This window comes from Platalea leucorodia (assembly GCF_965183815.1).
Source record: "Platalea leucorodia genome assembly, chromosome: 2".
NCBI lineage: Eukaryota > Metazoa > Chordata > Aves > Pelecaniformes > Threskiornithidae > Platalea > Platalea leucorodia.
In genome coordinates, this window is record NC_138824.1 from 116,749,660 (window position 1) to 116,767,126 (window position 17,467).

The 17,467-nt window shown below is 38.2% G+C and overlaps 1 protein-coding gene across 2 annotated transcripts in view; it reads right to left on the reverse strand.

Annotated features, from left to right (window-relative positions):
- EPHA6 (EPH receptor A6) overlaps positions 1–17,467 on the reverse strand; it is a gene marked incomplete at both ends in the record, with an annotated part of 510,935 nt that overhangs the window by 362,333 nt on the left and 131,135 nt on the right. The gene's annotated exons all lie outside the window — the stretch shown is intronic.

Here is a 17,467-nt window from a genome sequence, read left to right on the forward strand (position 1 = left end):
TCATATGGCCCTATATCACCTCACTCCTGCTACTAGATTAAAGCCTACGTTTCAGAGCCATAAATACATCAATAACTAATTTTTGCATTGTAGTTACTTACTGTAGAAAGCTTTAAAAGTTCACAGTTTACCAATCATCACCACACAAAGGGAAGAGAGAAAGCATTTTCCCCGTCCAAGACTACCTTTCAACACAGTATTTCTTGGATCATCTTCAGTTGTGATGAAATAACATGAGTTATACCTTATCCCATTACTCCATTCCACCATTTACCACTATTATTTACCTTATTCTGTTATGCTACGGTATAATTGATAGTGACGTAGCTGTAGGAGAGAGGTTTGCATTCTTTTAACTGTTCTGTGTTCTCTGCTGCTGTCCATAACAACAGTTGCAGCTATCCAGAATAAACAAGGATAGAAAACTTATCTTTCCCCAATTTCCAAGGTTCTGAAAGAGAATTTCTTAGGTTATGGGTGGGACTGTTTTCCTAAGTAGGGCAGCTATCTCTCATTCAGGCTAGGATGAAAACTCTTTACCAAAGAGGAAGGTTTTGCCGAGTTCTCTGAAGCTCAGGCTCATTCAAAACAAGTATTTGGCTATAACAACTGTGAATAATTTCTTCCCTCTTCTTGCATTTTTAATTCTAAAATTGGTAATACCAACTGTCAGACATGAATGCAGAATTTGGTGGTGGTTAACAGATTGGGAGACAGTAGCTAATAAAGCACTGATACATTAGTTGCATAGAAGAGAAGGATGAGAATGGCAGTGACCTGGAACTGTTGCTCTACTTCCACTCTAACAGTCTTGCCAGGGTCTGGAACATACACAACACACTGATCTGCATTTTGCACTAGCAAAATTCAGATTCTTTTTTTTATATATATATATGTATATAGTATTATATATATGTATTAATTCACGACAACTTTTTTTGCAGCTAATCTGACCCACTCAAAGGTAAAGTCTAATGAAGTTTAGCAAGAGAAGCCTAGTCAGTCCCACAGAGCATTGAAAAATCTCTGTAATGGGACTTTGTCAAAATTTCCTTAGAGATGTTGAGGATGTAAACAGATTTCTTTCTCTTCTGCTAGCCCTGTTTATCTGTTTTTCAGTTAAACGTAGTAGTTTATTTTGGGACTTTTCACTAAATATTTGGAATTTCAGCAAACGTTAAAGAGACTTTCACACATGAAATTTGATTTCAAAATTTTAGTCACCTGATCAAGTTACAGAAACAGTATAGCCCACACAACCCAAGTCAATATATGTCAATATATGAAAAGTAGAATACCTAAAGAAAAAAATGAAACATGAACCCCTCAAAAAGCAGATATTAATCACTTGTGATTAGAATATGATTTTCTGACAAAAGTAAAACATTGTGCATGGCCGTGGTAAAATAATGAGGAAAAAAAAAGAGGATCCAACAATATCAAGATATCCAAAAAGAGGGCTTTGATTTTTTTTTTTGTGACTGCAGTCACAATCTATATTTTTTTCTTTTTTTTTTAAATATTGCATCATCAGTATACTTCATATTTAAGGAAAGCATTTTAAAATGCATAATATAGAAGGAAAAAAAAAATCTTCTGATCAATCTAAATTTCCCCCAGAACTTTCCTTTAAAGAGAATCCAGATTTTTATTGAGACTTGAAAAAGACCTTTTGCAAACTCAAATTTCTTCACAACACAGAATTTCTCTTACTAACATGGTTTGTCATGACCTGTTAATTATGGTAATTGTGTGTATAATTTTAAACAACAGACAAATATGCAAAATGATAACAATGCATAGTTTACAAAGAGAACTACATGCAGAGGTAATCAAATGTATTATTCATTTACTGTGAATCAAAGAATCTCCATTCTGAATTTGAAATGAAAATGTACATATTCTCCTACTCTGGGATTCGCCTTTACTGGAATCCTAAACACTACAAGCCAACCATGTCTTCAGGCATTCCCCTAGGTCTCTCTTCAGGGTCTTTACTGCCTCCTGACTGGTGTGACTTTGCAGCTTCTTTTGTGTTTTCTGTTAAATGTGGTGGAAAATTTATTCTGAGGTACAAATAAAAAAATATTTGTACATTTTTAACTATTATTTAGTCTCTGATATCTCAATGATTCCACACTAAAATTCTCACTATCCCCATGAGGGCATCTTGAGTATACATATGTATAAGGCTTCTCCACAATGTGATAGTTTAAAGCATGTTACATTAAAAAATTGTGGTTTCTCGAATACTGCTTTAAAAATAATTGCAAACAAAATTGCAACAAGTGTATATGACAGCAAATATAACCATTAAGATCATATTAACCAAGTGAAATAAATACTTTGCGACACTGGAATACTCATTAAGTTTGGGAGGTTTGTTGCTTCCCCCCCGCCCCCCAAGCCCCAGTTTCTTGCCTAAACTGCCAATACACAGATACTGGTATGTAAAATACTGCACATATTCAAATGACTTTTGAATATGAATTGTCACAGTTTTTCTATCTTGACTACTCAGTTTTTCCTTGAAGACTGGTTTACAGTAAAATTGAAATCTAAATTCTGACTCTGCATAGAAGATATATTGCTATTAAATTTACTGTTCCACAGGGACTTTATTAGGGCTGCTACTGAACTGTGCATCATTTTAATTAGAATTAACACTTTCATCTTGTTTATGAATATATGTAAGATAAGCTTTGAAATATTTAACATCTGGGAATACCGTCAAGCTGTCACAGCAAAATTAAGACATTTCACATACATAACTATTATTATATAATAGCCAGATACCAAATAACTAAACATTCATTGTTAGCATTTGGAGTATAATCTCTCTATGCATACATTTCCATGTCCTTTGGGAATTTATTCATGCTTTGATCATTATCCCTTTGAAGCAACGCTTCTTTAAAGAGAGACATTTCAAGCGCAGTCCTTGACTGTGTTAGATGTCTCACTGGTAGGTACGAGACCTATTTTACATAATTTATTCTACTGTTAGCAGACATATCCCTAGAACAGCACAAGCTTACTGCAGTGTGTTGGTTCCCAAGGATCACCTTCCTTTGCCGAGATATTTACTTTGTGGGATAGAAAGATTCATAGAAATTACTGTTCAAAAGACCACCATCACCAGGTCAGCCACCTCTCGAGAAGTCGAGGTTCCTCCCTGCAGAATATTCTCCTGTGGTTTGAAGGGACTCTTAAAAGTAAAATTAAAGGGGGGGGGGAGCCAAACCAAAACACACACACCCCAAACCACAAAACCCTTCAAGAAACAGACTTTCAGCCCATTGCCTAAATCACTATGTCACTATGGGACTGCATTTTGGAGATGTCAGACCGTAAATAAGTCTTTGTTATTGTACCCTTTTAGATCCACTTCAATCACAAAAACCTATGTATTGCCACTTGGATTATGACAATTCTTAAACATGACAGCCACATGCCAGGTGAAGTCTGGGTGACAAAGGTCGGGATCTCAGGTCTGACGCAGAGTCTCCGTGAGCTGCTGGTGAGGAAATGCCAGGAGCAGTGACCAGCAGCTGGTGCCTCTGAGAAGGGGCGAGACATAGGATACACCACCAGCAGCAGAAAGGCTCCCGAGAGGGGTTGTGGGGGCTGCTCCGGTGGAGGTCTGGGCTGGCTCCACAGGTAACGCAGAGCACAGAAGTGAGCTGCTGCTCTTCACTGCGGCTGAAATGATGTCAGGGTACATTCATTCAAATGGTGGTTAAGCAGCTGCTATGAACCATCAGCTGTAACAGCACTATTTAAAATCCATATTATAACAAAATATCACCTGCATAAACCTGTAGGGGAAAGGTAGTATACAGCAACCAATAAGAATTAACTTTAGTTTCTATAGGCTATGTTTTCTTCCATACCCTTGCTGTAGGCACTAAACACCTAATAAACACCTAAAGTCCCTCTAAAACTCTACAGAACTATCCTGTACAGTTGAAAAATCAATGTTCAGCACAGGAGCGTACCATCTGGGTGCTGAAACATGAGAATTTGTGGATTACCTTTGGTAATAATAATTTAAAAAAAATCCTACCAATATAATACCCTAGTCTTCTCATTCTGAGAAGTCAAACAATTTTATATTTAGGAAACATTTTTTGTCTTAGAAGTATGCAAGAGGATAAAGAAACACACATATTCTTCAAGCAACAATAAATGAATTATTCCCCTTTTACAAACTCAACTTCTTGGCACACTATTGATAGTACAGAACATTAAAGGACTAATTTAAATTTTTTTTTTTTTACATAAAAGGAAGCAGAAAACAAGGCATGAGTAGGAGCAAAAGGTTGTAACAAAATCACATAAAGAGGGAAACACAAACAACAATGGGAAAAATTGCAGAGAAATGCACTCAATCAAATGCAATCTTTGTGCCTGAAAGCACCTTAGAGAGGCGCATCCAGTGCTTCGGGTAGATTGATACAGAAGAAATGGAACATAAATACATTCCAACTTCCTGAAAATTTTAGTCTGAACAACAAGACAGTCCTGTTCAACAGGCATACCGAAAATGCAGTTTGCACATACAACGGATATTCATTGTATTCAGTTAGACTGTCTTCAAATCCTACAGTCAAGTTTAATCACTGATCAGCGTGCAGACTACTTCTTTTGTCCCAGTTATCTTTGGAAGTAGTTATCTTTTAATCAACAAAACACTGAAAATCTTATACAGAAAACTTTCTGCCAATGACTTACCTAAAAGGAGAATGAAAGACCTTTGGGATATACAAGTAAACTTGTCACCAGAATCTTCCAAAGATTTCCCAGCAAATGAGCTCTTTGGATACAATTCACTTTCTATACATCAAAATAAAATTATGAACCATAAGTTTTAGGAATTTTATGTCTTCAGGCCACATTTTGGGGTTTTTGCTTGTTTTAAATGTTTGTGACATTGCATGTAACAGTACAAAATGCTTTGTGTCTTTTGAATATCTACATGAGATTATTTTAAGAAATCTAAATTATGTAAGATGAGAGCTGAGATAGACACCAAGATTTGAGAAAGGCAAACTAAAATATTTACATAAACACCAGCAAGATTGATGCTGAGAGAGCAGTAAGACCAACAGAGCACATCAGAACTTGTTCAGAGTACGCAGATATGGGAAGTGAGATGCCTAGCAAGCAGAAATGTTCTACAAAGGAGATCAGTAATAATAATAATGATAATGCCAAAAAGCAGTAAAACAAGTAACAGCAACAGTACCTTTGTAAGGTTATCACAGATATGCCAGAGCAGGGGCAGATGTTTAAAAAAGTAAACTAGCATCTCTAAACTGTCAGATGCTCAGCTGCATTTCCTTTTTTCTGTTACCACCAGGTGCCATGTGAAATAGTTCTGCAAGTGAGCACTTGATGCTGCCTGCCCAACACACCTCTTCCAGCTCCCCATAAAAGACATAAAAGCACTAACAACACCAAAGGACTACGGCACTACAGACTCAAAAGAATCAGTTTCCTTTTCAGAATTTGGCATCCAAGAGTAATATAGCAGCTGACCTTTTGAAGTTTCAGTTACTGATCCCCTCTTCTTGCCAAGAGACCTGCAACAGTGTTCAAACAGCACTGCAGCTCAAAAGGCATCCATCTTCATCATGTCTCTTGAAAGCTGCAGGCTCAGTGCTTGAAGTCACAGCAGAGAGCTGACCATTACTTGCAACTCCATCAAGCTCAAGGTGTTGAGCTTTCCCCACACAACAGCGGCCAGGGAGCAACATGAAGCCCTCACTCTCTGACCCTACAGCAGCTCTGGGACACATTGCACTTGAGCAGCAGCGTGAGCCGATACGCTGCCAGGGTTTTTGCTTAATGAGGAGCTGTGATTGCAGTCAAACTTCTGCCCCCTTAAGAACCGTGGCATGAACCCTGATCTAAACTACTGACAACAGAGAAATCTCTAACTGGCTCCTCAACTTCCATGAGAGCTTTCCTTGCTCTCCCTTTTCTCTTATACAAATGTGCCAGTCATAAATCTTGCAGTTAATATTATTGCATTTGCCAGCCAGTTTGTTTTTGGTTTTTTGTTTGTTTGTTGTTTTAGTTTTTTTGTTTTGTTTTGTTTTTTGTTTTTTCTTTTCATTTGGCAAGAGCTTAAGCTTGTGAGTAGCCTCCGAACTACTGTGCTCAAATGATGCCTCTAACACAGCACACGGAGGTGAGGCAAGGGTCATTCCTAGGAATCTTTTAAATACTATTGCCCTGAAAATCTAAGTTAGTCCATGACATAGACTGACTTTATAGTCTACGTCAGCCTTACTGTGTAAAATGACTGCTTTTGATATTATTTTCAACCTTAAGTTTTAGGAAGAAAAGGATAAGTCAGTTGGCTAAAGCAAAACTCATCTCACTTGCATTCTTACTGAGAGTTACAAAAAGCAAACACAGTTCAAGTTTTCAAACACTCGTACATGTTCTTTTATATTCAAGACAAACTTTGTCAGAAATGCCTTTGTGCAGTTATTTCACTCCTGCTTGCAATTCCCAGGCTACACCACACAAGAGGAAACCCTTTATTGATTGCTTTTGAAATTACATTTCTCAGCATAAATGCTTTAATAATTGACTAAATAAAACGATGGGTAACCTCTACGGGAACAGTTCCATTACAGAGTGTGTTTTATGGTTTATTTGTGAATGTGTTACTCATTAACAACCTGCCTCAGAGGAAGTACAGGTGATAAGCTTCAGATTTTGAAGCTCAACTTTGAGTTTTCATAAGGACATCATCTATATCATAATAATATTCTAAAATGTTTCCTTTTTTTAAAACTATAAATTTAAGTGCTTGTGCTCAGCAGTGGCATAAGAAAATCAAGTTTCTTTTTCTAAAAAGCAAATTAATTCCTAAATTCAAAAAATTTGAGCCAGAATTCTCTCTGAACTTTGTATAAGTATACATATCTACATAAAGTCTTAAGATTTCAGTGAAATTTCTTCTTATTAAAAAAAAAAAATCTACAGTCTACTGTTGTGTAAGAACTTGGAAACTTCCACTGAGCACCCTTACTACAATTTTTTCTCAGCCTATATTTATTATTCAGGGCTCCACCACAAAAAGTCAATGATGAGAAAACATTCTAGAAACTGAATTTCCAAAGACAAATATGACAAACCCTTATTAAGCCAGAACTGTTACTTCACTGCAACATATGCCTATGGAAGTCCCCAAGACATGATTTTTACGTAATTGTGCTATACACACAGTCAAAGTGTTCCTTTGTCCAATTAGTGGCAAAGTTTGTAAATCACAGCTTCCTCACAAAGTATTTCTGTTTCGCAGCTTTCAATTAATTCAATGCCTAACACAAGGCATTTTGCACTGAACAAATGTTATTAGGTCTTTATAAGTGAACCATTATGGTTTTGCTCTCCTCCATATGCTTGTCACAAAAGACCTCTTCAGAACTCAAAGATGTACATTTTTCAGCAAATTGAGGAAACCTACATACTGAGGAGAATATACTCAACCATAAGAAAATCCCATTACACTTCTCTTCCAGCTGGAAGAAAGCCTCCTACAGCTCTAACAAGATACAAGCAACCAATGCTGAACTTTTACATTCATTAAATACAGCAAACCACAGTTTTCACTCAAGCAAAACTTGCCTACATTCAATATATTTGATTGTTGAAACAGTTAAGGTTGATCATGTGTAAAGTGCAATGAACATTTTCCAAGTCAAATTAATCTGAAATGATTGAGCTCAAGCTTTAGCTACTGACTCCCAGAACAAGAAAAAAATTTATGTGGCAAGCAAGAAAAAGCTGTATTTCCCAAGAACTAAGAGGCACTGTTTCTGTTAGTCTCACTAGGATGCAACATATGTTTTGAGGCCAAATTCCATCACAGTGAGGAACACAGGACAGTAGCACATAACCCTGTGCTACTGGGTGCCTTCCTTTTTCACCTCTTGCCATACTATAGCATTCAACCTGCCAGTCTTTGTTATTCCCATTTTTACCAATATGAGCAAACCATATTAGCATGCATCTGTTTATTTCTGAAAAATAAACACTTTTGAATTTGTTAATACCAGAGTTCCAAAAGTCTATTTTGGGACAGGCAAGCTAAATATAAGGCTTGACCAAGAATTCAATTATGACTAGACGGTTATCATTGGAAGACAGCATCTTATCACATATAGGGAAATCCATCTGCACACAGATTTACAAAAGATTTGTGAATGAGACCTACAGACTCTGTCCTTGTTTTCCACTCTGGCACCTTGGTGACTCACACATGCAGAACAGCACAAGAGCCCCTCTCAAGCTCCCGGGCTATACTCATCAGCCCTTTCACACCTACAGCATGAGAGTCTGGGACCAAAACTGTTGCTATCTCCTGTGTTACAATCCTAGGACACAGCCCCGCTAATGACCCTACAGTGGGCAGACTTGCCACACATGCGCCTAACGCACAGGGGAGAATGTGGTGGTTGACGCTGGCTGGATGCCAGGTGCCCACCAAGCTGCTCTATCATTCCCCCTCCTCAGCTGGACAGGGGAAAGAAAATATAACAGAAGGCTCACGGGTCAAGATAAAGACAGGGAGAGATCATTCACCAATTGTCATGGGCAAAGCAGACTCGACTCAGGGAAATTAATTTAGTTTATTGCCAATCAAATCAGAACAGGGTAATGAGAAATAAAACCAAAATCTTAAAACACCTTCTCCCCACCCCTCCCTTCTTCCCAGTCTTAACTTTACTCCCAATTGCTCTACCTCCACTCCCCGAGCAGCACAGGGGGATGGGGAATGGGGGTTGTGGTCAGTTCATCACACGCTGTCTCTGCTGCTCCTTCCTCCTCAGGGGGAGGACTCCTCACACCCTTCCCCTGCTCAGGCATGGGGTCCCTCCCACAGGAGACAGTCTGCTGTCATGAACTGCTCCAAGGTGAATCCTTCCCACAGGCTGCGGTTCTTCATGAACTGCTCCAGCATGGGTCCCTTCCACGGGGTGCAGTCCTTCAGGAACAGACTGCCCCAGCCTGGGTCCCCCACGGGGTCACAAGTCCTGCCAGCAAACCTGCTCCAGCCTGGGCTCCTCTCTCCACAGGTCCACAGGTCCTGCCAGGAGCCTGCTCCAGTGCAGGCTTCCCACAGGGCCACAGCCTCCTTCGGGCATCCACATGCTCCAGCACGGGATCCACCTGCAGCCCGTGGAGGACATCTACTTCACCATTAACCTCTGTGGGCTGCAGGGGGACAGCCTGCCTCACCATGGGCTTCACCAGGGGCTGCAGGGGAAATCACTGCTCCAGCGCCTGGAGAACCTCCTCCCCCTCCTTCTCCACCAGCCTTGGTGTCTGCAGAGTTGTTTCTCTCACATATTCTCACTCTTTTGGGCTGCAACTGCTGTTGCACAGCAACTTTTTCCCCCTTCTTAACTATGTTATCCCTGAGGCGCTACCACTGTTGCTGATGGTCTCAGCCTTGGCCAGTGGCGGGTCCATCTTGGAGCCAGCTGGCATTGGCTGTATCAGACATAGGAGAAGCTTCTAGCAGCTTCTTACAGAAGCCACCCCTGTAGCCACCCACTACCAAAACCTTGCCACACAAGCCCGATAGAGGCAGGGGGGAAGATATCAAAGTAGCTGAGAAAACTGCACAGCAAGTTAGAAAATAATAATAAAATCAAAACATTTTTAAAATGTGTTCATTCTATAGAATAGTTGAATAGATACACATACATTTGTATCATATGTACATTTTGTAAAACTTAAAACAATTTTTTTCCAGTAATATTAAAAGTTTTGCATGTGATCATCACTGGAGTGTACTTCTTTCAGCAAAGAAAGAACAAATAACTGTAATTTACTATGGGCTGCTGCTAATGTCAAATCATGCAGCTGTATTACCGAGTCATACACAACAACAACAAAATCAATCATTGCAGTCCCTTTGACAATTTTTGTCTCCTGTTTATCAAGGATAGCTGGTAGGATCAATATCTAACACTATACACTAACACAAAACCTGAGGCAAGACATATCTGAGTAATCAGCATGCTTTTGCTTCTGAAACCTCATGTCTATGTGTACAAACAGAAAATAGTGACAGTTTTTCAGTTTGAAACTTACTATTTAAACCTAAGCTGGCTTCCTTGTTCCACTGTCCAAGTAGGTTTCATACCAAATACTGTACTTCAAAGCGCATTTCGGAATCAAAGTGAAAAATAGTAATTTTCTAGGATTAATTCAATTTGCAAATGATTTTCCTATATATGCATACTTTATTCAAATGCAGTTAGAAAATCAAGGCTTTAATTTTTACAATTAAATGTACTGGAAATCAGGTTCTGGTGGCTATTGTAAGGTTCCTTATTTGCTCAAAATAATGCAAAATAAGTCACTATGATGTGACAAGAACATGCAAACAACTTCTGTTCATTTAGTGTCGGTGTAGCTTCCTTGCTACATAAAAATCAAATGCAAACGGTTTTTTACTTGTTTTTTAAATCCTCACTTCTGAAGCAGCACCCCTTTCCACCTGTTTTATCAAATTTGTTGTGTTACAATTTATCTGGCTGAACAAATCTGCAGATGTCTGTAGATGAAGTAAAAAGGGTTGGATCTGAGCTACAACATGAATTTATATGGCATTAAGACTTTTCTGGCTCCTAACCCAGGCAGTCATTGAAAACAGGTGCCCTTAGGTACTTATTTAATTCCTAACATTTTGCTGCAGAAAAAAAAACAACCAAACAAAAAAACCAAAAAAACCCCCAACCGAACCAAAAAAACCCCATTCATTTCAGTAACAAACTTAAGAAATCTCCTCAGTTTTAAGACACTGAAAAGAAGATATAATGCTATGATTAAAGAGAACCAAAACCAAAAACACACAAACCCCATACATACCTTTGAAAGCTTTGCAGGAGCTACCCTGGTACCGAGTACATAAGAAAGGGCACAAACATATAATTTAAAGGAAATATGAAAGCCATAGAACTAACCTCAAAACACTGAGAAAAAGGCAAAGTGATTGAATACAGTAAAGTCAGATCTCTTCAGACTGGTCCAACTAACCAAAAATTCAACTTCCTGATAGAAAATAATACCACATTCATTTCACATGGTCCACTGCACATCCTTTTCCTCCTACTTCAGCTAGGCAACAATGTTATTTTTAATCCACACTAATTGCAAGCCTGAAGGGCAAAAGGGTTCTTCATGTGCAAGTGGAAAAAGCACAGTGCAAATGAAAGAGATACAGCATGAAATAGCTTGGCACATGACCTCACATTTAGGAATTAAAAGCAGTATGTACGAACATAAAAGTGCTACCAGTAGTGTGGGTAATGTCCCCCTCCCAACAGATAATCACTTAAATTTTAATCTACTGTAAATATATACTCTTTTTTCTAATGTATACAGTTCTTGAGTTCAGATCAATTCCAATTTTTGCAGCATGTTAGCAGTTATCTGCAATTAATTATATTCAGAAGCTTTGAACAAGTCATTATCAATTGCTTTTCTATACTGTTACCTACAGAGTTGTGATTATCCACAATTCCTAATTTTTCATATGTGTTCTGGGATTGCACTAAAAACCTCTATTTAGTGGTTCAACCTGAAAACTGAGTTTGGAAATGTCAAACCTCAATGCCATTTTATCCATGTTCGGAATTCAAGTTAAAATATACAGTGAGTGTTCACAGATGTTGTGTAGCCTTACATAGGCTAAAGAGTAGGTTTTTCAATGGAAAATACATAACACTAATAATCACAAAGGTCTTAAGTACTTCCATTGAAAACACTGAAATCTAAAGCTCTTCAAACTCACATAAATTACGTAAGATAAACCATCATTTCTCAAGCACAGTAAAAATGTGTGCACCCCTTCCAGAGCACTTGCGTATTTAGGAATTTGCTATAAATTCCAATAAGCGATATGGCTGTTCGCTTTAAAAAAATAACTATTTAATAATTTTTTGAATTGCACAATAAGTCACAGAGCATTTAAAAAAAAAAGAAAACAGAAAAACATTTAAACCCTCTCCAGAGAACATCAGTGCAGAAAAGACTGTGATATACAGCTGCCCACTCTGACACCCAAGAAGGGGGAAGAATTCAGTGAATTTTGTAGCGTTCCCACCCTCCCTGCTCTCTGGGATGTCGTCAAGGGATGCCTGCTAAACAAAACATGCCGTGTAATAGTGCAGAGCAAATAAAGGATAACGAAGAATAACCACGGAGTTGATACCTGACGAGTATATCACCATGCCTGACCACTCTTTCTAACCTTTGTGTCACCTCTGATGTTACCTCTAACACATGCTCCCACCTACCTCCCCTCCTGCTCCTCCACAAATTGAGACTGGTTTTCCGTACCACGCTGCTGCACGTGCCCACTGCAATGACTATCTTTGAGGTAGGCACACTGTGAGGTTTCTCTTGAGGTTTCAGTTGAAAGGAAGAAATTGAAAGGCTTCAATTTCAGAGAGAAATTTTCTCTCCCCCCCCCCTAAAAAATTCTCTCAAAAATAAAATTCTCAGTCTTCCAAATTAGAATTTAATTTTGCCCCGTTTTTTGTAGTCCAAATCCTTCTATGCTTTTCCTTTACAGATCTTCTTTCAGTGCCTATGGGCTGGCAAAGAAGAATAGATCTGACGAGCAAATAAATACCCGGGAGAAAAACCAAAAGGAGCCTTACACAACATTGTATCTCTGTAACTATCAGGAAACTTGCCATTCCAATGTACATATTTTTTTCCTTTTCCTGTTTTCATGCCAGCAAACAGGTAACTAAAGCACAACTGTATCATTAACGTCTTGGTTTCCCAGTAACAAAGACATGCTGTAGGTATGTCTAAGAGGACAGGGTTAGTTCATATTTGCAAAATGAAAATATTTTCAAATTGAATCAGATGAAATGGCTGAAGATAGGCTACTGAGGTAGAAATCCTAACACCGAAACATTACCACAAATTCGAGTAATGAATAACAGAATGGAGTGTTTGTTCAATTAAGCAAATGCTCAATGCATTCAGGCATTAGTATCCCTAGGAAGTGTTGTTCAGGCAACTCAAGTTCAAAAAGACTTTGAACTTGACATTCCTGCTTCTAATTGTATTTGTTTTAATTAAAACAAACCAGGTGAGTTTGTCAACGCCTGATGTTTTACATTTTAAAAATTTCTTCAGCCATACCACACAACATCCTTTAACGGGTGGGCAGTTCCCGAGACTATTCCTTAAGAACAATCAACTTTTTACAGTTAAAATAACCATTCAAACACAATGCAGAAGTGTAAGACTCTAAAATAACTTCTGAAATGACTATAATAATTAGTATTTGCTATACATAATTGCATTTTTCTCTGCAATTTATTGCAAACCTTGAGTAATTCAGATAATTTTTAGTAAATCATTAAAAAATCGGACTTCAGTTAACAGTCACCCAATCATTACTATATCATACCTAAAAAGAACTGAACTGTTGTAATTAAGTTTATAAAGTGTTCCTTGCCATGACTGTTTCTTTCTGTGTAAAAAAAAAAAAAAAAAAAAAAAAACCACCAAAAAAAACCCCACACCCAAAGCCCTGATATGGCCTGTATGCATTATACATCTGTTAAATTTAGCCCAACTCTTGTTTTGGACTGACATTCAGAGAAGATATGACATTGAACTTGCTACTTTTAATTGATGTTTATTAGAATCCTGTGCAGCATCTCCTCCTTCAATGCTATGACTTGTGAATGGGGCTGGTAGCAACGATTTAGGTAAGCAAGCATTTCATATTAGAGGAATTTATGATTAGCATTACCAAATTATTGGTACTAACTTGTTTATTAACGCCTAAAGAAACAGAAGAATAGCTGCTGCTGTTTTAGGATTTTGAAGGGAAAAAAAAAAATCTTGAAAGTAGATTCAAATCAAAGAGTGATAGATTGTTTACACAATCAATTCAGAGAAGATGGTATTTTTTTCAGGTTATGCCATTAAGAAAAGTATGTGACACACAAATAACAATCTCTTGCAATCAATGTGACTTTCCCCCCACTAACTTCAAAAAAGGTAGACAGTCCCCAAATTAATGAAAAATTCTCTATCAGTGTGTCTCTGAACTGTTCTAGACACATTGGGGTATACATTTAATAAGTATGTATATTTTAATCCAGTTGTGAATTCGTCTCAGGCACCTTCACTCTGAAATGATGCTTTTAAAAGCAAATACAATGGATAGGGAATACTGACAGATTCACAAAGAGATACATATAAAACCAACATATACTACCTGAAGTGTTGCCAATTAGGTTATTTTCAACTGCCAAAATCTACTTTACTTGCTTCCCTATGATTTTAACAGCAGTGGTAAAACTGATCAAAGACTTTTTTATTCCCATTCATGCTGCTTTGTGAAACTATGAGCAATGACAAAGGCAGAATATCATTCCTTATGCCATTTAGTACTTCCTGAATAGAGGGTGTATATCTCCACAAATATCAAAACACAAATTTACTTTTTAAATTCTGTGACAGATAAGCCATATTTGCCATGAAGAGGTAATTGTTCCCCACTAAGCCATGTGCTGGTGTATAATTTAAAGTTTGACATCATTTGCAAGTAGGAAAAAACATTCAAGTATTAGCAAGTATTGCCCACCACCCAATTACTTGCCAGAACAGATTTCAAAATACAAAATTATTATTTTGAAAGTTATTTTCATGCAGAAGAAATAAATAGTTATCAGTTTTGAGTATGTCACAGAGTATGCCTATGAGAAGCACTGACAGAATGGCGTCGAATACTTCCAAGAGTCAGATTCTTAACCCCAAAGGTGGAATGGGAGGGACAAAAGGGCTTTGGGTTGGGATTTGGGGGAGGGACCTAGAAGACATGAAGATTGCATAAATACATCTCAGGTCTTCTTAGCAGACTACGACACAGACTCCTCTTCCTCCACCTACCCCTGCCCCCGCTTCTATGAAAACAAGCTAAATGTAAATGTAAATTTTACAAATTCTCCCTTAGAAAGTTAGTAGTGTTCAGTCATTTTACAATTTAATGGGTATGAAAGAATTTGTTCAGGATGTATTGACAAGTGACAAATCTTTTAAACTCTAAATTTCTGATTCGTGTCTCAGACAAGAAGCAATGTCTCAAAATAGGACATTTGGCTGTCTGAAAGATTGCTCTCAATATAGGTAGCAATCTCAGTTTAGTTCACGATGCTTAAAACAGGCACCTTGTAAAATGCATTCCCAGCTGCCCGAGCATGCATCTTTACCAGAAGCTTTAGCACAAAGGGAAATGTGGCCAACCTGACAGGAGTCCTTCTAACTCATGGTTTAAGCACAAGAGCTTGAGAGTGGGCACCAGTGAAATTAAATTGTTGCTCTTTAGTTCTGAAAGTATCTTATACATTTGGGCTTGCTTTAGGCACATCATTCATGAAGGAATGCAAGACAAATAGACTTTGAAAAACTGTCAGAAAAAGTAGTACTAATATTAAAATACGCTGAAGATGACTAAATGGACAACATCAGACACCCATGAAAGTGATTTCAAAAAACATATGGAAGCTCTATTGCATTATAATTTTTCTAAAATAGTAATTTGTTATTCTTGGAGCAAATAGATAATAATATGTGAACACTCATGGCTTTGGGTATTCCATTTCATTTAGGAGGTACCTGTTCAGCAGCAGACTGGACTGTCAATTGACTAAACAAGTGGAGTCAGTGCACAGCAGAAAAATTTCCTGACTCTTTTTGTGGGCTTTGGCTGCTGGTTATATGGCTCATGTACAGTTCTAGAGTATGACTCACTCACATAATGGACAGAAATTCATCGAGCATTAATGTCTTGAAGAAAATCCTTATTCCATTAAGAGATAAACCTTTTGACCTTATGTAGAAAATTATACTTGCTTCCAGTAATGGCAATGTCAAGACTGTATCTTTGCAATGAGTATATTTTGATAATTAATTCAGACAACAAAGTGAATTTCATTTTCTGATTACAATGTATAGTGTACTTTTAATGCTCTACGTTACCCAAGGTTGCTGTACAGCTTGCCTAATACCGTCAAATCTGAGGAGCTCTCAAGCAAAATATTCTGGCGATAGCAATGTCACTTGTGTAATTTATGGACTCTTTCTCTTCCTTTTAGCTTGTGTTGGTTTTGGCTGGAGTAGAGTTAATTTTGTTCATAGCAGCTAGTATGGGGCTATGTTTTGGATTTGTGCTGGAAGCAGTTTTCATAATACAGAGATGTTTTCATTACTGTGAGCAGGGCTTACACAGAGTCAAGGCCTTTTCTGCTCCTCACACTATCTTGCCAGCAAGTAGGCTGGAGGTGCACAAGCAGTTGGGAAGGGACACAGCTGGGACAGCTGACCCCAACTGGCCAAAGCAATATCCCACACCATATGATGTCATGCTCAGCATATAAAGCTGGGGGAAGAAAAAGGAAGGGGGGACTTTCAGAGTAATGTTGTTTGTTTTCCCAAGTCAGCCTTACCCGTGATGCAGCCCTGCTTTCCTGGAGATGGCTGAACACCTGCCTGCTGATGGGAAAGAGTGAATGAACGCCTTGTTTTGCTTTGCTTTGCTTGCATGCATGGCTTTTGCTTTACCTCTTAAACTGTATTTATCTCAACCCAGGAGTTTTCTCACTTTCACTCTTCTGATTCTCTCCCCCATCCCCCTGGGAGGGAGTGAGCGAGTGGCTGGGTGGTGCCTGGCTGCTGGCTGGGGTTAAACCAGAATCTTGCTACAAAGGAAATGTTGAACCAAAGCAGACTGGTATCTCAGTGCCTACTGAGGCTTTCTTTACAATCATTACTACAGAAAAAGTACCTTATTCTCAAGTCATTGGGAAACTATTACATACAGTAGAGGAAAACATACAAAGTACATGTATCCTTTAGTAACTCTTTCTGAAGCTAACAGAACAACTACTTAAGAAACTGCGCAATATGAAAAGATATACACCTTTTATGATTAAGTAAGTGTCACCTATCCAGCAGTCCTGGCAGGTGGAAAAATAAGTCTCAATGTACACATTCTCCATGGATAGCAGTCCCAAACTAAATCCAGAAAAGCTCAGAGTCCTGGGATTTACTCAAGTATACACACAGCATTTACAAAGTTTTAGCAATGTATTCATGTTGCAAGCAGCACAAAAGTTTTAGTAGTCTGAATTTTTCCATTTTTGCATGGAATCCAGTTATTACAAAGTTAGACAAATGGAACCACTCTTCCAAGAGTGGCAGAGAGAGGGTTAATGAAGCACAGCACCACTTGGGTTGTGCAGAAGAGACATTTTTTTGTTCCTGCATGTGTTCACTGTCCTACCTATGAAAAGGAGGGGCTGATAAAGGGAAGAAGATACATTTCCCTTTGTAGTCATCTCCAAGTTGGAACTTTGATTTAAAACATCCTTAATTCGCTGTCGTAATGACAAGGTGCAGC